Source organism: Gossypium hirsutum, chromosome A02 (assembly GCF_007990345.1).
Source record: "Gossypium hirsutum isolate 1008001.06 chromosome A02, Gossypium_hirsutum_v2.1, whole genome shotgun sequence".
Taxonomy (NCBI): domain Eukaryota; kingdom Viridiplantae; phylum Streptophyta; class Magnoliopsida; order Malvales; family Malvaceae; genus Gossypium; species Gossypium hirsutum.
This window is the reverse complement of record NC_053425.1, coordinates 34,426,368-34,449,771: the sequence shown is the minus strand read 5'-3', so window position 1 is coordinate 34,449,771 and position 23,404 is coordinate 34,426,368.

Sequence of the window (23,404 nt, the reverse complement as noted above, 5' to 3'; positions counted from 1 at the left end):
AATACAACTGAAGAAGGCTGTGTTTTTCAAAGTAAAAAAAAATAGGAATGAGATTCAACAAGCATGTTTCGCTGTCGGATTTAAAACGAAAAATCAGTACAAAGATAGCAAGCCATTGCGGAAAGCAAATGTTGAGACTGTTTTACAAATTTTTGGTTTCAACTGATCCGCTAAAGTTCTCAAAAATGGAGCTTGAAGATGATGATGATCTAAGGACAATGATAGAAATTTATTGCCCCCCTGAGATAGAAAATCGCAACCCGATAAAATTGTTCGCGGAGATAGCTGAACCAAATCCCATTCAAGTTGTAATTCCAGCAAGCCAGTGCCCTGGAATTGATTTTCATCTTAACGTCTCCTGGGAAGATCAGTCGGGTTTTGGACAGTCAATGCCAACTCTCAAAAATCCAAACACCGGTGGGTGATCGTATAACATCCCAAACTCGTGTCCTCGTCTAGAGATCCATCTAGAGGTGTTGGCCACCATAGAAGATGGTGATGAAGGGTCCGATAATGATGATGAGTCTCATTGTGATCCAAATGATGATTTCAGTGACCTCGATTTAGAATACATCCTTGAAGACATAGACAAGGAAGGGCCGATGGAGGGTGAAAATGCAAACCCCTATTTGGCAGGGAACACGGGCCTTAGTATAGTTATAAGAAATAATCCAGGGTCCTTCATGACCGATGTAGATCCTGATATAGCTCTTGCACACGAGTTCCTGGAATATACAAATATTGTGTTGGCTCACCTACTTGACGAAGAATTTGGCGATGAAGAGTTGTTTGTAGAACAACAATTTAATAACAAAAAAGACTGTTTACATGCTATAAAACAACTTAGCTTGAAGTTAGATGTGGATTATAAAGTAACGAAGTCGACACAGTCTTTGTACGTAGGAGAATGTTGGAAAGCGTCAAGTGGCTGTAAATGGTGTGTCCGAGCCACGTTAATGCAGCGGACGCAGATGTGGATGATAAGGAAACTAGAAGGTCCACACATATGCATGTCCACTCATATGTCATAAGACCATGGAAAGTTATATGCAAAAACAATATGCAACTACATCATCCCTTTAGTGAAAGAGCCGCCCACCATTCAGGTGTCGGTCCTTATTGCGGACATGCAAGCTCAATTCAAGTATAAAGTGTTGTATCGAAAGGCATGGTGGACAAAGCAAATGGCAATACGAGAGTTGTATGGTGACTGGGATGCGTCATACAACGAGCTTCAAGGGTGGATAGCCGGGATGCAGGAGTATGTGCCTGGGATAGTGACTGATTTGCAAACATTGTCGTATAAAGGCCAGGACAGGGAGATACAATTGGGGAAATAAGTTTTTCACCGATTGTTTTAGACGTTCGAGCCGTGTGTTAAGGCCTTCCCTCACTACAAGCCGATGGTGCAGGTGGACAGGACATGGTTGTATGGTAAATACACGTAAATACTCCTGATTGCTATTGCACAAGACGACAACCGAAATGTACTTCCGATCGCTTTCACCATCATGGAGCGTGAGTGCTTCGAGTCTTGGGAATTTTTCCTTATAAATCTGCGAAGGCACATTGTCAGAGAAGACAACATTTGCCTTATATTAAATAGATCGAAAGGATTTTTTTTAAAAATTTTAATTTTAATTTGACAAAAAGAATAAATGAAAAAAATTAAATAAAATATAAAATTTTGAATATAAAATTTTATAAATTTAAATGAAAATAAATACTAAAATGAAAATAAATATTTAAATGAAAATAAAAAATAATATGAAAAAAATTTATATTAGGAAAAGTAATAAAGTTAAATGAATTGAAATACTGAAATGAAAAGATAAATTTTGGAATGAGAAAAAATTAAATTTTAATGGAAAGATAAATAATTTAAATGAAATGAAATGAAATTGAAATTAAATTAAAATTAAAATTAAAATTAAAATTAAAATTAAAATGAAAAAAAAAGTTGAAAAGACCCTTCCTATGTCAGGCCTATGTTAGGCCTATGTCACTAAAACTAGGCCAAATTGGCCTACCAATGGCCGACCTTAACCCACCTTTTTTTTTCATTTCATATTTTTTTTCCAATTTTGCCCTTAACCTTAACCCACCTTTTTTTTTCATTTCATATTTTTTTTCCAATTTTGCCCTTACTTTAGCCAAATGGTCCCCCACTATAAATAAGCTACTCCGACGACCATCAACGATCACCGACGATCACCGAGCACCTCCAAACACCTCCGACAACCGCTATTCACAGTCAACGACCACCGACAACCGCCGATCAATCCATGGATCCTAATCCTAATGTTCTTTTAAATGACAACGACCACATTGCAGCCAATGTGCATAAGGTAAACGAGGAATAAAATATCTTATTTAATTTTAAATATGCTTTTAAATTCTTTTTTAAACTAGAAATATAACATTATATATTTACTATAAACGCAGGATTTGTACCGAATTGTGAGAATCCGGTTGCATGATCCCGGTTATTTTCCCAATCGAAGAATTTTACCGTATTTGAATGTCGCGGGTTTTGGGGTAGCCAGATACATCAGATATCTGAGCTATGAGCCAATTTAATATCGATTTTAGTTGAAAGATTGCGCCCGGAGACACATACGTTTCACCTCCCGTGTGGGGAGGTAACTATTACACTGCAAAACGTAACAGTCCAACTAGGGCTGCCTATAAATGGCGAAGCAGTGACCGGGCTTGGAAGAGTGCCTGATCCATGAGGCACTTGTGAGCGGTTACTTGGAAGGGTGCCCCTGAACGACGAGAAAGGACGACTAACCCATATTAAATTTACTAGGTTAAAAGAAAATTTTTGACATCTTCCGAGCAGTCCAACACAGATAGACATTATCTATACTGCGAGAACGTTCATTCTTCAACTTATAGGTGGGATGCTATTGCCGGACGTCAATCAAAATAAAGTATCAATAATGTATCTCCCCTTATTAGAGGATCTCGAGCTTGCTGGAAGATTTAGTTGGGGCTTTGCAGTGTTGGCATGCTTATACGGCGAGCTTTGTCGAGCGACAAAGCTGTCTACGAACGCAATGGGCGGTTGCTACCTTCTACTGCAGTCTTAGGCATTATATCGAATACCATTTCTGGCATTAGTGAGCCACCAACCGTATGTCTGACCACTTGTTAATAGGTAAATATATACTTCAATTTTGCCATCTATTTTTTGATTGTATACTATAGTATACTCATTTTTTGCATGGAAAAAATAATTTGATAATTTTTTTAGATGGGCAACTGTATCGGGAATCGGCCGATTGTTCACGGTACCTATGTACCGTATGATGATAGAGACTCATTCCGGGGATGTCGTAAAATACGATTCCGAATAGTTCTTTTTTAAATGCAATAATTGCACAAGAAAAAAATTAAATAATAACGTGTTGTCTATATTATGCAGTTTATATGGATGCCATATAATGAGGAAGATATCGTGGCGCTCATACCATCATGGGTTATCGAGCAGCAACAGCTATTCGTGTCAAATGTGTTGTTGATTCATTTCCATATGGTGGAGTGGCACGATGGAGGTCGGGTTTTGATGCAGTTCGGTTGCGCACAACCTATCCCGAACCCTTCTGTCGACATCAAAGAAGTCCACGAAATGGACAAAAAGGGTTCGAGTCGGGACGCTTTAAATTGGAAAAAACATGAACCGTATATCTCTTTGTGGAATATGCAATATTCGAGGCACCCTCTGTTGTATGTCTTAGAGGGAGGGTTCTCTCCTATGCCCGAGTACGCAGCATGGTATATGGCACACGGGAAACCCTTTATATTCCAAGGTCATTACATGCTGATCCGAAAAGGCGTGCAATAGGAATGTTCTCGGTGGAAACCAAAGAACGCACAACCGCATAGTAACCGATTTTCGCCATTCGGGAACATCGAGTCTGATACTACCTCGAACCTCGATCTCGAGCCACAATATGAAGCATCCAGCTTATCATCACACCACATGGATCCGGATCCGCTATAAGAAATTCCTCCATCGTTCGAGGATATTTTTGGTGATGACCTTGAGCCTCAACATTCGACACGATCTGGATCATCCTCATACCACTTGAAGCTCCATCCAGAAGCACGTACACCCACCATTGAGGATATTTTTCCATCAGCACCTCCGGTCACGCAAAACCCATTTACTCTCAATTATGGTGTATATGATTATTCTACTTTTCTAAGTACACCGGACGGGACACCGAGGCCGGACCGAGCAATTATCAAACACCTGAGCAAGGTGCACGACATCGCCGACGGAGGGATCCAGACCGTTACATGCCGGCGCTGGGGACGTCATAGAGATCGCGACAATTTTAAATTTTTTCTGTTAATTTTTACTTTATTTTAAAATTATTCCGTAAAAATTTCATTTATAATGAAATTATTCTATTTCTTAAGATTAATTTAATTTCTCTAAAATAATTATTTGTTTGAGTAAATGACTTTGAAATATTTAAAAAAAAATTCGAATAAGTAATAGTACACGGCAATTTAAATTTACATACACAATAAAATACAATCATTCTACAATATTAATACAAAAAATATAAAATTCAAACAAAAATAATATGCACTATATTAAATTTAAACACCCAACGAACTACAAATAGATGGGTAAAATTAATACACGAAAATTTTAAATTCAAACTTTATATATGTGATATCCCGAATTAGGGCCTAAACGGAATAGTGGTTTCGAAACCACAATTCTGAAGTAGAAAAATTTATTCCGATTAATATTTATAATTTATTGAGTTAGATGCATGTGTTAGAATATCGATAGAAAATTTCATGAATTGCATGTCTAATTTGTCTATTAGGACTTAATTGCAAAAGTTGATAAATATGAGTTTTAGATGTTAAAGGATTTAATTGAAGAGCATAATTTAAGTAGAGGTTCTTAAATGGTAATTATACCATTAGGTTTTCATGGACAAAAGTGGACATACATAGGTAGAAATAACCAAAGTTTTTAATGAAGGGTATTTTAGTCATTTGGTAATTAAAAGATTAAAAAAAGGAAAAAGATGGCAAAAGATGGCAAAATATGTCCATCTTCTTCATTAAGACGAAATTTCAAGGGTTCTCCATAGCTAGGGTTTGTTTCAAGCTTCCAAGCTCCATAGTAAGTGATTCCAAGCCCCGTTTTTAGAGTCCCGATAACTTGATTTAGCTTATTCTAGTAATAATTTAACCTAGGGTTTATATTTGGAAAAATACCCATAAGTGAAATGTGTTTATTTTGATGTTTTATGGTAGAATATGAAGCTTTAAATTGTATTAAACAACTTTTCCTAAACGATTTTACGTGAAAACGAGTAAAATGACATAATTGATAAAAATATCTAATGTTTATAACTACATGTTAGAGTGAGAATTTGATGTTTCCATAGAAGGAAAAAATGATCAGCATGTCATAAAAAATAGTAATTTTGGAAAAAAAATTAATTTTTGAGCTTTGGGGCAAAAATGTAAATATACAAAAGTTTAGGGGCAAAATCATAATTTTTCCAAAGTTAGAGTTAAGGACTATTTTGATAAATGTGAGTATTAAATCAGCTAAATGTGTTATTTTAGACCAAGAAAGACGTGGAATCAACCTTGATCGGGGAAAGGAAAAGATTGTAGACTAAATTGCAAAATTTCTTTATTTTGCACCGAGGGAAGTTCAGGTGTAAATGTAGTAACATAATTGTCATTTTAAGAAATTTAATGTTATTTATATGATATGATGATCAATATCATGAAATATTATGCTTTGTGGTTATTATTGAGTAATATGCAAATTATGTGTGCTACTTGTTAAATATGAATTGCTACCGAGTTCAGTTTCGATATTCCGTGGAAGACGGAAAAAATGTGTGATCGAGGAAAAAGCCCGTTTGAACCTTGGGAATAGATTAGAGTACAAGTGACATGTCACTAAGATATTTGAGTTCCGAGCTCCTTGAGTTGAATCCGAGTTCGTGAGATGTAACTAGGCATCCGAACTCGTTGAGTTGAGTTCGAGTTCACTTATGGACGGGTTACATGGTAGCTTGGCTACATAATTTCAGCATGCTATTGAGTTTGTCTAGCTGCGGGTATGGCACTTATGTGCATGAAATCCATGTATTCGAATCATATTCCGATGTGTTCAACGGGTAAATCTTAAGTGGATAAGGTGAGTACCTAAAACGAAGGTGACATGTTGGTAAGTGTGGTGAATGAGAAAATTTGTACAGGTATGTAATTAACCCTCGGGTTGAGACTTCAATATAACAATAATATGGTAGGATCATGAATGAGAAATATGATATGAATGCTTTGGTGATATTATGCAGATGTGGATTTCGTATTATTGCATGGTTTTGTTACTTGCTATTTACATGTGAACTTACTAAGAAATTATGCTTACTCCCTCCTCTCTATTCTTTGTAGTTTCGTCAAGCTGGCTAGGAGATCGGGAACGGTCAGAGGTGCGCTCACACTATCAACAAACTATTTCGGTATAATGACTTGTATATTTTGGGAATATGACATGTATAGCATTATAATCATTTTTTGTATATAATCTTATGATATGGCTCATGGATGGCATAGAAATGTTTTAGAATGATTAGCTATTGGAGTGGCTAATCAAGATTATATTTGATAACACATATGCTTTATGTGCTAACTAATCTATGGAAATCCATAAAATAGTGAAATTGGCTATAAAACAGAATCACACAGCAGCAGTGACGTGAGTTTAAAAAATCACTAAAAATAGTAGAGATAGAATTAGATTATGAACAAAATATGGAATTGAATATAAGTGAATATATTTTCATGTGGAAGAAACAAAATAGGTAAAAGTGTTGTACTTTATGAGATATTTACGTTTTGGTGAAATAGGGTCAGAGCGATTTCTGGATTCCCTGTTCTGACTTTATAAATTCATAATAAATTGTGTAAAAATAATTAGGTCTAACACTTTATATTTATAGATTTATTATTGAGTCTATTTTTAAGATAAACAAACTAAATGGTCATTGGATCTCTGTACAGGAATAAATTTGATTCGTAGTGCATAGGGGTCAGAGTAGTCGAACCCTAAAACAGGGGAGACTTTAACTAATAAACTGTACTAATTGGCCCTACCAAAAATTCTAGAAAAAAATTAGTAAGTAGATATATGGGTCTAGTTTCAGGAAAAATTTTTGGAATTTGATTTCGAGTTTCGTAACTCGAGATATTATTTTTTTAGCGACTATGACATAGATAGATAGTTTACTACGAGAATTGTTTGAACTTGTTTAAATGCTAAAATAAGTTTAGTAATGTCTCAGGCTCGACTCCGGTGACGGTCTCGGGTAGGGGGCGTTACAATATATTACAGATTAAATAAAATTTATAGATGCAAAAAATACAAAATTCTAAGAAATTAATACACGAAAATATAAAAATGAAACCTTAAATCCTAAACAATTATATTAAATTTACAGATATAAAAAAATACAAACTTCTTAAGAAATAATACAATTATTTTCAATAGTAGTTTCTTCACAATTAATCGTCTTCTGCTTGAATCAGGTCTAGGTTGCATCAGTACAGGATAATTGGATATCTGAAACGATCAGTAAAATTAAAAAGAAATATAAACCAGTTGCATAAACCAAGGGAAAATATAACTTCTTAAAAGCTCCAGACCTTTTTCTTCTTCCATTTTCCCCTGAGATACCTTTGCATGGAGACTCTACCAACCGGTTCCAACCACAACCTAGTTGCAGAATAAACACTATTGTACCATAGATAATGTCCATCTGCGTTGGACAACTTGATTAGCTATCTATGGCGCAAACAATCATCTAACCCTTAATGACATAACCTTTAGGGTGGACATGACAGTATATAATTCAACTCCGTTAAAACATTACAGTATATAATTCAACCCTAAAATTCGGTTGTACACTAAGAAAAACTCCCATCTACAGTCCACTACAAAAAACTCATTTGATGATATACTACAAAACACTCTCATTTTGATGGCTCTCTCAAAAATTTTTTTTCATTCCATTTACACTATCAAAACCCAAACCACCCACTATATATAAGGTTTGGTGCCCGCCATTAGAAGGCCAAAATAAAAAAAATTAAATATTGGTACTCTAGTGCCAGCCATTACAAGGCCAGCACAAAAAAAAAATTGAATTTTTTCGTACTTGGTGCCACCCATTACAAGGCCAAGACCAATTTTTTTTTAAATATTGGTAGTTCGGTGCTGGCCATTACAAGGCCAGCACCAAAAAAATTTGAATTTTTTTCATACTTGGTGTCGGCCATTAGAAGACCAGGACCAAAATTTTTTTTTAAATACTGGTACTCTGGTGCCGACCATTATAAGGCCAGCACCAAAAAAAATTGAATTTTTTTTGTACTGTTGCCGGCCATTAGAAGGCCAAAACAAACAAAAAAATAAATAGTGCTGATCTGGTGCCGGCCATTGCAAGGCCTGCACCAAAGTTTTTTAAAATACTCGTATTTTTGTATACCAGTATGATACGATTTAAAAAAACCTTGGTGCCGGCCATTAGAAGGCAAAAACCAAAAAAATCAAAATTTTAAAGGCTGACACAATCATCAGGCAATCATGGGGCCAAAATACTAGATGGTGCCGACCATTAGAAGGCCAAAACCCCATTCTACTGTTCATTTAAGGTAATTTTGGTGATTGTTTTTTAACCAGAGTCATTTTTGTAAATATCAAAATTTTTTCGATCAGTTTGGTAGAATAGCCTGATTATGACGATAGCAATGCACAGTGTCAACCTTTCACCGTACATTCATTGAAGAACACCCATCGAAACAATACCCCACCACAAAAGGAAGGACACACAACTCAACGTCACCGTCTAATTATCTTTAAGAAAGAATAAAGACTGAGACCACTCTTAACAAAATAAGAAAGAAATTGTCTCGATCTTAGAGAAAAATAAAAAAAAATGCGCAAACGCCCTACCAGTAGACATTTCTACCAGAATACATGACTTCGTAAACATTCAATAATAATATTTTATAGGCTCAATTTATAGTAATGAGGTTTCAATATTTCATTTTCTAAAATCACTAACTGTAAGGTCAAACCACTCGTACATAAATTAATTGTTCAATTAAAAAAAATTATCAAATTAAAATTATCAATTTCACTAAATTTGACTCGTAAATATTAAATAATAATATTTACTAACTCACTTGTTGAAATTGGAGTCTCGAAACTACTATTTTCGATACTACTGAAAATTGGGCTATTATAGTTTATGCCATGGTGAATTGTGGTATATGTGGTATATATATATGATGGTTTGAAAATGAGTATAATATTAACTTACTAGGCCATGATTCATAATATGTGAAATATGTATGTTCTGGAATATTAAATACCCTATTAATGGGCTCAGACAGAGTTGGGTATAGTTGGCATGCTATAGGATAAGTGGATGTGATTTACTTTGGTCTATATCGATGAGGTGTGAAGTGCATATCATATTTTTAATGTTCCAATAAGGTGTTAGGCACATTTATAAGCTTCGACTTATACTGATGAGGTGCGAAGCGCATATTGTACTTTGGATGTACCGATGATGCACTAGGTGTCAAATATATTGGTGTGATGGTTGGATGATCCGCGTATCCTTCTTGAGCCTATGATCATTAAACAGGGATCATGTAAACATGTATCTTTCCTATTAACATTGGTTATTGAATTGTATATTTGTATCTTGATGTTTAAGCAATAAATAATGACATGTGAAATGACACATGATTTGGTCGAGCCCTGAGGACCAATTTGGTTGTATGACGAATCAATGGATTCGAGAATCAAAAGAGAAAATGTAATGACCCTTGTGATATGGTATATTATTCATGTAATTGAAATGTATGGCATAAGGATTAAATGTTAATGTATGGCATGATGAATAACACAATTGATATGTTGACCCTTGTATATGTCTTTATTTGATGGTATGTATATGCACTAATCTAGTGATACAATGGTATGATTGCTCACATTGCATGTATGTTTTTAATTGAGGTATTGCTTACATGTCAAGTAATAGAAAGTGATGCGTGTGACTAGGATGATTATAAATATATATGTGATCAACGTGTTTAAAAATGTTAAATGTACCAAAGATGGTATTTTGGCATTTGAATTAATGCCTAAGTATAATGTGTTGAAGTTTTGGGTCATTGTCACACTCAATTTTCATTAAAGTCCCAAATTTAAAGGAGAAATTGGGAGTTAATTGAATAAAATAGCAAGTTTGCGAAAATTTGGAACTTTGGTGGTTGATTGGTAATTAGTTAAGACATTTTGTTTCAATTAAGATGGAATTGGTTGGTTCCTTAGTGGAAGACAACATGATTGTCGTTGAATGGCTAAATTGGGGTTTTGGTGAGAAAAGGGTTATATATAGGTGAGAAGATGTCGCGTGTGAATATATAATGCGAATGTGTAAGTATACAGTCGAATCAAGCAATAAAGTGATAAGTGAGATCGTCTCTACAAGGATTGGAATAGGTAAAAAGATGGTTGAATTATCACTATAAACTATACTAATTAGGCTTATGGCAAAGTAACAGAATAATGAGTTGAAGTGAAGTATTAATGTATGAAATAAAAAAATCAAATAATGAAAAAAATGTTGTGGCAATTCTACGAGACAAAGTTGAGAGAATTGATGCTGTTGAATAAGAAGGTTGGAATAACTTGGATTATATCTTAATAACATAATAATGTCATGGAAAAATCTTGACCAAGTTAATGTTCAGAGTATAACTACTATATTATGCTTCTTTTGAGATTTAGAATTAAAGCTATCATTCTAAGTCTTTTTACGTCTACAAGTCTTAAGAAAATTACCTAACAATATTTTTCCTTACTCTATACAAATCACAACTCTATGTCTAGAGTGCTACGAGTATTCGCTTAAGTACTCGCTCGTATCATTCTATTACGATCCAACTTATTTAACATTTTTCAGACTAAGGATATATCACGTATTCATCTATGTCTAGAGCTTGCATGCATATATTTAAGATAATCCAAACCAAATAAAACAATAGATCTACTCAAAATATCACCATGATCATAAATGTATCAAGATAGATCTAGTAATTCCAACCCAAATGAAATTATCTCATAAGTTGGGATTTAAAATCCAAAAATAGAATAACATTCAACATCATCATTAACAGTTTATAAATCACATAAACTAATCAACAAAATGAAGGTAGAACTATAGGAAGCTTTCACCATTCCATCTTTCATTTCAACGCTGTTAAATCGTGTAGGACCCAAGGTTAATTGCTCATCCCTTTCATTGAGTCTCTGCTCTCCTCATAAGCTGCTACCCTCTCCTTCTCTCTGGAATTTCTCATGAGTTTTTTGGATGGAAAAGTGTTCTCCCAATTCCCCTCTAAAATCCTCATGTAAAATCCCCGTCCAAAATCTTCTCTACTTTTCTTTCTTTTCTTTTTCCTCTTTTATAAGGTAGGTCCCACTCTCTCATCACACTTTTCTCCTGTTTTTAGGTGGATTTATCTAGTACACGTCCAGGTAGCTGAAAGTGATAAGGACTAAGTGTTGCATCAACTTTTTTCTTGTAGTTTCCATGGCATTTGTGTTGGCAATCCATCCAACCTTTTGCTATGGCAATATTTCACTTCCTTCATTCTCTTCCTCCTTCATCTCCTTTTACTTATCCTTCCTGCACCTGCTGCATGCAACAACCAATTCCCTTCTTCCCAATAGTAAAAGTAACATGAAATGACATTTAAGGCACAATCTAAGCATTATTATGCAATGTTCTAAAAATAACCTAAAAATGCAAATATATCTACTTAAGTACAGGCATTTAATTAAGCTTAGAGGTTTAAAATATAACTCTTTTCAAGAGTTATCACACCCCCAAACCTAATTTCTTGCTTGTCCTCAAGCAGAATATGTATGAATGCATGAATGAATGAATTTTCCATAATTATACAATTGCCTCTTATACCTCTAAACTAAATGAAACATATTTTATACCTCTATTCTTAGTAGACTTTTATCTAAAGAAAAATTGGTTCAAATTTTATAGGCTTGTTTAGCATACGAAGTGTAGAAAATGTTACCTAAAAATACAAGTTCCTAAATATTCATGCAATTCTGACTATAGAAAGCACCTCCTAATGTACTTAGTTTATCTTTCCACTAAATTCAATGTTTCTTCCCATACTTATTTTGTCATTGCATTAAAAAAATTCCTAGGGAATTCATCTTGTCACATGATTGCTTTACTTGACAATCTCAATGGAGCATAAACTAGATTGCCAGGTATTACATCACGCCACAATTTGAATGTAATTCACTCGTGAAGCTAATGCTTTTGACAAAAAAGATTGATGGAGCAACCAACTAACCCCTTAGTTACTTAGCCTACTACTACGATGGAGTGCCCTAAACTATTTTTTTACTCACTCTTATTTGATCTTGCTTTTCTGATCAATAATACAATGAAGCAAATAGAGTATTACTAGCCTACTCAATAATTTAAAACATTGGAGTGCTTTATAGTGTATTTTTAAATTTTATTTTATTTATTCATTTGCCCTCAGCTTTGTCGTGGTATTTATTATTACATAATGCTAATTTATTGATCTTAGTTTCAAGACTTCTAAGTGTATTAAAAGAAACCTACTATAGACTAATTGCTATTATACTTAGTTCATTCCACTTTTAGGCATCAATTTTCACATGACTATCCTAAGCTAAACATACCTAATCAATTATCACATTTTTCATAGTTTGAGGAGTTATTATCCTCATCGAACATCATAGATAATAATATAATTCTCATGGTATAACAGTCATTTAGAATTTGTTTGTCATGGCAAAATAATTGAGAAGATGATCTAATGTTCAAACAAAATATCTCATGCATGCAATATGTGCAACACACCCTCAAACCTAATGGATGCATTGTCCTTAATGCATGATCAAACAAAAATTTTCACATATGTAAAAACAAATAGATATGTAGAAAATGTAATGAAAACAATTATGAGTGCCTGAAAGACACATATAAATATGAAAAAAAAATATAAAAAGGAAAAGTAAAAACAAAAGCTTGGAAAGGATTTGTGTTACTTTGGTTGGATCGGGTGGATTTCCTGGCAGCGTGCTTGTAGCATTACTTCCATTTGAGCTGATTGATGGGCAACTCATCATCATCATCATCATCATCATCTGATTTCATGAGATCATCAATCAGTTGATTAATAGCACGATCTTGCTCCAATATGGGTGCAGTGGTTTTAGGTGCAGTAGTAGGTTCCTGCAGTGCAGAAGTTTGATTCATGTTATCTCCTTCCTTATCTGAGCCAATGTTCACCGATTCTATTTTATCTTCCTCCCCCTTTGTTTCTTTGTTCTTCTGTTCTACAATGGCTGGATGTATGGTAGTATCCGTCACAGCGGCTTCAAATTCATCTTCATCGTCATCCTTTGGATCTGATAACAACTCTTTTGGGAAAAGTAGGGAATGCAGGCATGGGCCTGATAAAATTTTTCTGAAGATATTTCTTGATAGCATTATCCCTCTTTCTGCATAGCCCAAAATAAAGTCATTTCTTCTTGAGCCTATCTTAGATCAGTAGCTGTCCTCAGTTACTGCTCTTCATCAAATGAAGCTATTATTTCAACATTTTAAGAGCATCGAGCGTGAAATAGCCCGTTTTGAGGTCAAATCGAAATGTGGTCTTTTTTAGACCACAAATCTGAAGTCAGAATATTTATTTTACTAATTTATTTATGTTCACTGTATGATAGAACTATTTATTACGTGAAAATTTCGTAAAGAAATCTTACTGTTTAAATGCTTAATTCGGTAAGAAGGACTAAATCGCGTAACAAGTAAAAATTGAGTTCTATTGTTTAAATGTATTAAATAGTTATAGTTTATTAATATGGAAGTCCTTATTATGTAATTAGTCAATTTATAATGTAAGTGGACATTCATGGACATTGTTTTAATGATGTTTAAATTATATTAACAAGGTTATATTGGTAATTTAGTTAATTAAGTTATTAATAATAAAAAAAATAATAATAAAAACTTGTTAAATCATTCATCATCTTACCGAATTTGAGAAACAAAATAAGGTTTTTTAAGCTTCCATGGTTTTGGCAACTTCAATATTTGATTAAGGTACGATTTTTGCTCAGCTTTTAGTGATTTCTACGTTTTTGAGCTCGTTGCAGCTTAATCTAGCTAGCCCGTACCTTCGTTTTTGAAATTGTTATAGATTTTGAGATATGCCATTTTTGAATACTTGGGTATTTTGAAGTTTCTTGTTAGATTATTGATGGTTGCTAATAGATATACAAGTTTTATAAGGTAACTTTTGATAAAAATGAGAATTAGGGATTAAATTATGAAAGATAGAAATGTTGTGGTTTAAAATGTGAATAAAATAAAAATATGGGCTGCTATATAGTTATGTGAAATTCGAATATACATGGGTTAAGGGTAAATTGCATAAATTTTCCATTCCGTGTAAAAAGGACTAAATTGCAAAGCAGTCAAAAGTTTAGGGGTAAATTTGTAATTTAGCCAAAATGAATGTTTTAGGCTAAATTGAATTGAATGAAAGTTTGAATGAGTTAATTTGATATAATATAGATCAAGATAAGCCGAGATTGAGTTTAGATCAGGGAAAAATAAAGATCGACGAATAGCTGATAGTTTTATCTGAGGTTACGAGGTAAGTTCGTATAATTAGAATCAAACTTTTCTATACTTGTAATTGTTGAATTGAATTCATATAATTGAAATACTTGAAATATAAATGTCTTAATGATATATTGTATTCGTTATCGAGTCCTGTTTGAACTATATGAATTCTTTGGATACGAATGACATGTTATTGGGATTACCGTATTGGTCGAGCTCCTGCATTTGTTGTGAACTCACCCCAGCTCATATGAGCTTACTGATTCAGCTCGTAAAAGCCTACTATTTCAGGTCATTGGAGCTTACGTATTTAGCTCGAAAGAGCTTATTATTCAGCTCAATAGAGCTTACTGTTTATCAACTTGGGAGGAGCTTACCGACCATGACTGTAAAGAGCATGTATGATGATGAATTGACAGATTACTGATATTGTTCACTCGACTATCCTTTGAAGTTCTAATAGGTTCAATGGGCCTAAATACTATTTATACGGATAAGTTACAAGTTATAAGTGATATTATTGTTATATGTTTGATATGCGAATTTTGGAATAATACAGAGTATTGTATTAATGGATGGTTTATGTCTATGTTAAATGACTAATATGCGATGTTTATGTGTGAATAAGTGATGGTTAAATTGAATTGTTGACATTTTTATTTATTGCTTGATTTTGTATAAATGGTAAGTTTGATTTTGAATTATACGGGTTTACTAAGCTATAAAGCTTACTCTATTTTTTTCTATGATTTATAGAGGCTTGTTGCTCGCTCGTTTCGGACAAGTCGGAGTTGCACATCACACTATCCAAATTCCGATTGGTACTTTTGAACTTGTGAATTTGTAAATATGGCATGTATAGGCTAGTTTAAGGGATGATAGTTATGCTACTTGATATCTTGACTCTAGCATATTTTTATGTATATGTTAAGCCATGTGATTTGGCTTATTTTGATGTTATATTTTGGTGGAATTGAAGTGTTCAATTATGTTATGTTTTAGCAAGGAAAGATGGAATGAGATTATGCAAATGAAGTCTTGATATATAGATGTTAGATGAATGGATTATACATGTGGTTAAATAGGTATTTGGATTTGGAAATGGTAAGTTTTGATATGGCTTATAATATGTATTGAAATGGTTATTTTGGTTGCCAATTGAGTTGTATAAATGTGGTCAATTATGTTTGTAAATGCTTGTGTTTATAGGGTGGCAAAATGGCTTTACAAATGACCTATTTTTGTCCACATGAGTAGAGACACGGGCGTGTGTCTCAACCAGTTGTGACACACGGTTAAGTTACACAGCCGTGTGTCCCCTGGGGTACCGTACAAATTATGTTAGTATACCCTACATGTTTGACATTGTTTAGACATACGGGCGTGTCTATTGGCGGTGTGTGTCACGCGGGTTCACACACGGGTGTATGATTGACCATGTACATAAGTCAGTGTACCTCCTTAAATGACACACGGCCTAGCGCACAGGCGTGTAGCCGGCTATTGACCCAAGTAAGTTTCGACCACGGCTAAGGCAGACGGGTGTGTCTCCGACTGTGTGGTTCAAGTTAGTATGTATGCCCTGTTTTCACACGGTCTAAGATACGGGTGTGTGACACTTGAAAGGTTGAAAATTTTATAAGTTTCTAAAATTTTTATATGTTATCAATTTAGTCCTGAATGTATGATTAAGGCTCTGTATGTTTTATTTAAGTATATAATGAATGTGAATGAGTGATATTTATTGAAATTAATGTTATTTGATAAATTATCATTCTACACTGAGTTATAAGTCTGGTAATGCCTCTTAACCTATTCCGACGATGATTACGGGTTACGGGTTTACATTTGTTGGTATCAGGGCTACAGTTTAGTTAATTTTAGGACTAACGTAGTAAATGTGAGTCTAGCTATACATGCCATATTTAAGACTGTGATAGTGTGATGACTCCTGACATTTCCAAATGTGTTCTTATATAGTAATGGATCCCGTACGAGTTGTTGCAGATGACGTACAAAGTAATGTGCCAGCTCTCGCTTAAGGGACAGCACCTACTGAATTTGACCTATAATGAGTAGTCACGGTGGTGAGGCTAAAGAAGCCTTCTTTCAGATATTGAACGAGTGGTTCACACAGTACATACGTATGAACCCAGCTGTTCTGCAACCTCCACCCCCGCCTGTTCCCTAACCGGTCCTGAAGCTCCTCAAGGTATCGATCTTTTGCGATTAAATAAACCACCTGTTGATAGAATACGAAAATACAGAGCTAAGGAATTTAGAGCCACTGTTAATGATGATCTTAAGAGAGCCGAGTTTTGGCTTGAGAACACTATTCGGGTATTCGACGAATTATCTTGCACACCCGAGGAATGTATGAAGTGTGTTGTATCACTGTTAAGAGATACTGCGTATCAGTGGTTGAATACCTTGATATCCGTAGTTCCACTAGAAAGAGTCACTTGGGATTTCTCTCGAGTTGAATTTAGAAAGAAATACATTAGCCAAAGGTTCATTGATCAGAAGAGAAAAGAATTCCTTGAATTGAAGCAAGGTCGTATGATAGTTACAAAGTATGAGAGGGATTTTGTACGATTGAGAAAATATGCTTGTGAATGTGTTTCTTTTGAAGCTATAATGTATAAAAGATTTAAGGATGGATTGAATGAAAAAATCAGAGTGTTGGGTTGGAATTCTTGAGCTGAAAAGGTTTGTTGTTCTGTTTGACCGAGCCTGTAAAGCTGAAGAGCTTTGTAAAGAGAAAAGAAAAGCCGATTCAGAGGCTAGAGAGTCTAGAAAAAGATTCACAGGCAAATCACATCAGTCAGCATCAAAGAAATTTAGAGAATATCATCCTCGTTCTACAGCTTCTGCGGGAATTCCTATTAGAGATAGAAATGTGAGATAATCAAGTTCAAGACCTCAGACAACATCTGTGGCCAGGGTAGGAAGTTTTAGAAATACTGGATCTAAATGTAAACATTGCAATAAGCTACATTATGGTGAATGCAGATTAGTGAGCGGAGCTTGCTTTAAATGTGGATCTTTTGATCATTTTCTCCGTGATTGTCCAGAAAAGTTTACAGCTGAAAGAGAACAACCAGTGAAAACAAGTAACACGACTACTAGAGGGAGACCACCCCAAAACATCAGAAATGTGAGGGGTAATCGAGGTACTACGAGAGATTCGACTGTGAGATCTGAGGCACGAGCACCTGCTAGGGCTTATGCTATACGTGCACGAGAGGAGGCATCATCACCAGACGTTATTACTGGTATTTTTTTCTCTTTTTGATACTGATATAGTTGCGTTGATAGATCCAAGATCAACCCATTCATATATCTGTATGAATTTAGTATTTAAAAAGAGTTTACATGTCGAGTCTACAGAGTTTGTAATTAAAGTATCGAACCCCTTAGGCAAGTTTGTTTTAGTTGATAAAATTTGTAAAGATTGTCCTCTGATGATCCGGGGTTACTATTTTTGGGCTGACTTGATGCTTCTACCATTCGATGAGTTTGATGTGATTCTGTGTATAGACTGGCTGACTATGCACAATGCAGTTGTGAATTGTAGACAGTAGACGATCGAATTGAAATGTCAAAATGGTGAGATTCTTTGATTGAGTCTAATGATTCAAGTGAATTATCTATTGTGATATCGTCTATATTAGCTTAGAAATATTTGAGAAAGGGCTATAATGCATATCTTGTGTACGTACTGGATACAAAAGTGTCAGAATCAAAGATTAATTCCTACCTATTGTTTGTGAGATTTCAGATGTATTTCCAGAAGAATTACTAGGTTTACCGCTGATTAGAGATGTTGAATTTGGTATTGAATTAGTACCGAACAACTCCGATATCGATAGCTCTGTATAGAATAGCTCCAACAGAATTGAAAGAGTTGAAAGCTCAGTTGCAAGAATTGACAGACAGAGGTTTTGTACAACCGAGTTATTCTCTCTAGGATGCATCGGTATTGTTAGTGAAAAAGAAAGACGGTACTATAAGAATGTGTATTGATTATAGATAGTTGAATAAAGTGACTGTAAAGAACAAATACCCTTTACCGCGAATTGGTGACTTATTTGATCAGTTGAAGGGAGTGTCAGTATTTTCAAAGATGATCTGAGATCGAGTTACTATCAGTTGCAAGTCAAAGAGTCGGATGTGCTGAAAATCGCGTTCAGAACAAGGTATGGACATTATGAATTCCTTGTTATGCCTTTCAGTTTAACTAATGCTCCTGCCATTTTTATGGACTTGATGAATCTAATATTCAGATCGTATTTAGACAGATTTGTTGTTGTATTCATTGACGATATTCTGATCTATTCACAAGATGAATCTGAGCATACTAAGCACTTGAGAATTGTTTTACAAAGTTTACGTAAAAAATAGTTATTTACGAAGTTCAGTAAATGCGAGTTTTGGCTCAAAGAAGTTGGATTTTTGGGACATATTGTTTCAGCCAACGGTATTAGAGTTGATCAGAGCAAGATTTTTGCCATTTTTGATTGGAAACCTCTAAGAAACGTATCTGAAGTCTGTAGCTTTTTGGGCTTAGTGGGTTACTATTGAAGATATGTGAAAGGATTCTCAATGATTGGGACACCAATGACTCTACTGCTACAAAAAGATGCGAAGTTTGAATGGTCAGAAAAGTGTCAGTAAAGATTTGAACAGTTGAAAGCACTATTAACAGAGGCATCAATTTTGGTTCAACCTGAATCGGGTAAAGAGTTTGTGATTTATAGTGATACATCATTAAACGGACTGGGGTGTGTTTTGATGCAAGATGGAAAAGTTGTAGCTTATGCTTTTCAACAATTGAAACCGCATGAAAAGAACTATCTGACACATGATTTAGAGTTGGCTGCAATTGTGTTCGCCTTAGAGATTTGGCTACACTACTTATATAGTGAGAAATGCCATATTTATACGGATCATAAAAGCTTGAAATATCTGATGCATAGAAGGATTTGAATTTGCAACAACAAAGATGGCTTGAGTTATTGAAAGATTATGACTTTGTGATTGATTATCACCCAAGAAAAGCTAATGTAGTTGCTGATGCCTTGAGCCGAAAATCATTGTTTACGTTACGAGCCATGAACATCCAGTCGGTGATATGTGATGAAGGGTCTATTTTAGCTGAATTAAAAGCTAAACTGGTATTTCTTCAACAAATTTGTGAAGCTTAGAAAGATGATCGTGAACTACAAGCTAAATGAATTCAATGTGAGTTTAATTTTGATTCAGAATTTCATATTGGAACTGATGACTGTTTAATGTTCCGAAATAGAATTTGTGTACCAAAAAATACAAAGCTTATTCAGAAAATCCTACATAAAGCACATAGTAATTGTTTTTCTGTTCATCCGGGTAGTACTAAGATGTATAACGATCTGAAACAGATGTATTGGTGGTCGGGAATGAAACAGGATATATAAGAGTTTGTATCGAAATGTTTGATTTGTCAACAAGTCAAAGCTGAACATCAAGTACCATCTGGTTTACTGCAACCTGTATTGATTCCTGAGTGGAAATAGGATAGAGTCACTATGGATTTTGTATCGGGATTGCCCCTAACTCTGAAAAAGAAAGATGCTATCTAGGTTGTCGTTGATCGACTAACAAAATCTTCTCATTTCATACCGGTACGTACAGATTACTCTTTGGATAGACCAGCTGAATTGTACTTGTCTGAAATCGTATGATTACATGGTGTACCACTGTCTATTATCTCCAATAGAGACCCGAGATTTACGTCAAGATTCTGGAACAAATTACAAGAAGCTCTTGGAATGAAATTGAATTTTAGTACAGCTTTTCATCCCCAAACTGACAGTCAGTCCGAAAGAATTATACAGATACTTGAGGATATGTTGCGTTGTTGCATTGTCGAGTTTGAAGGTAGTTGGGAGAAATACTTGCCTCTGATTGAATTTTCTTATAACAATAGTTTCCAAACGAGTATAAAGATGGCACTCTACGAAGCTTTATATGGTTGCAAGTGTCGAACTCCGCTATACTAGACTGAATTGAGTGAGAAAAAGATTTACGGGGTTGAATTAATTAGAGAAACTGAAGAAAAAGTGAGAATAATTCGAGAAAATTTAAAAGCAGCTTCAGATTGATAGAAATCCTATGCAGATTTGAAACGTAGAGAGATTGGGTTTCAAGTTAGAGACAGAGTGTTTTTAAAAGAGACACCATGGAAGAAGTGTAACACCCCGAACCCGAGACCGTCGCCGGAGTCGAACACGAGGTGTTAACAGACTTCAAACCACTTATTTGACATTTCCCAGACAAGCTGCCAATCTGTGTACTAGTCGCTTTAAAAATCATATCTTGAGTTCTGAAACTTGAAATCCAGTTCTGTAAATTTTCCCTAGAACTAGACTCATATACCTATATTGTAGAATTTTTTTAGAATTTTTGGTCAGACCAATTAGTACATTTTATTAGTTAAATTCTCCCCTATTACAGGGTGCGACTACACTGACCTTCATGCATTACGATTTTCATAACTACCTGAACAGAGCTTCAATACTGATGCTGTTTGTTTCTATAGAAACTAGACTCAAAGAGGAATCCATACATATATGGCATGACTCCTAATTATCTCTGGTTAATTTATAATGAATTTCCAAAGTCGGAACAGGGAACCCAGAAACCGTTCTGGCCCTGTCTCACGAGAACCTGAATATCTCTTAACATACTGTCCATATGATCGTTTCGTTACTTCTATATGAAAATAGACTCATCTAGCTTCGATTACATAATTTATTCACTATTTAATTCCATTTCTACTAATTTTTTTGTAATTTTTCAATCCCACGTCACTGCTACTCCCAGCATCTGTTACTGAAGCAACTATGCCCATTTCGTGATTTCTCATTGATCTAACTAGTAATTCATCATACATATCACAAAATTATAATCATGACTAGCCGTACCAAAGGCTAATCATTGTCAAATATCTCCCTACTACACTATTGCCATATCATGAATCTTAACACCAAAATTAATCAGCCATGACATATGGCATAAAAATCGAATTACCAAGACTTACGACCTAACGTTATAAAACCGAATCCAATCGAACATTTATGCCATTTTCGCATGGCTAAAAGTTTACATACCAAATTTCAACAAAACATATTAGCCTATACATGCCGAAATGTTCTCCTAGACCGACTAAAAAGAAGATACCAAAAGTTGCTAGCCGGTGTGATGACTCCGATGACGGCCGGTCACGCAAAAGGAGACGAGTCCAAGAAACCTAAAATAGGTGACAAGGAAACACCGAGTGAGTATATAACTCAGTAAGTCATAAGCAATCCACTACCATCCACTAATAACATTATCACAAGAGGAAAAAAAATGGAACGAGGCTAGTTACTCCATCCATACCGAACCATACCATAGTTCCTTAAACCTATCGGTTCAATCTCATACCAAGTCATGCATTCACATTCCATATACTAATCAATAGGATATTTGAGGCATTTTCATACATCATTTTATTTTCGTTACAATCATACAACTAAACGACCTTTCACCTATTCCATGATAAATCTTATGTACGTGACTTCAATTATAATTGTCACATAGGTTCAAACTTACCAAGCTCAACTTCAAATATAAACATAGCGCCTACTAGTCACGAACTCAAGGTACTTACCCGATCCGCTGTCCGTGATCAACTCAATAATGTCGCACACTTAGTGTCCATAGTGATTCAAAAGTATATATTAAGTCCGCACACTCAGTGCTATATAATCAACTTGCACACTTAGTGCTATATAATCAAACTCGCACACTTAGTGCTACATAATCAAACACGCACACTTAGTGCTGTACAATTTAAACCCGCACACTTAGCGCCAATCTCATGATCATAAATGTTTATACCCGCACACTTAGTGCCGAGATCAACAACTCAATACATCTCACCTCTTTCTTTTCATTCAACACTTTCATCACCACATACTTACATGTATATATATATTTATCATTCCATTCAGCATCATTACATAGACGTTATGACCATTAAAATTAATACAAACTATATGCTCAATGACTTACTTTATGTTGGGTAAAATAATTCCAAGTCGGCTACTCGATGACCTTCGATTTCCCCTTGTTGGACGCCTCTCCTTTAGGTTCTTGAGCATAAATAAATAAATCAACTAGTTTAATTACCTTGCTAGTTATTTATATCCCATAACATTAATAGTTTCATATCAAAAGAAGCATACGGCAACATTTTATTTTTATTCACCTTATGCTTTTTACTAACTTTAAGCCATTCGGCTATTGATCACCTAAGATCCAATTACTAAAATTAACCCAATAAATATTTCAATAACACACATAAATATTATATACACGGCAACCACCCTTGTTAATTACTCATATATATTTTAATAATTTTCGTTTCATCTTACAACCATTCTTGTTCAAAACATTAGAACCTTAACTAATACTTATAAATTGTCTCAAGGCCGAATGCATTCTTACTTCCAAAGTAACATAGTCGATGATATATTTTATTTCAAGGTACATATTCATAAATCAAATTCAACCATATAAACCAATATCACCCACTTGATCAATTATAG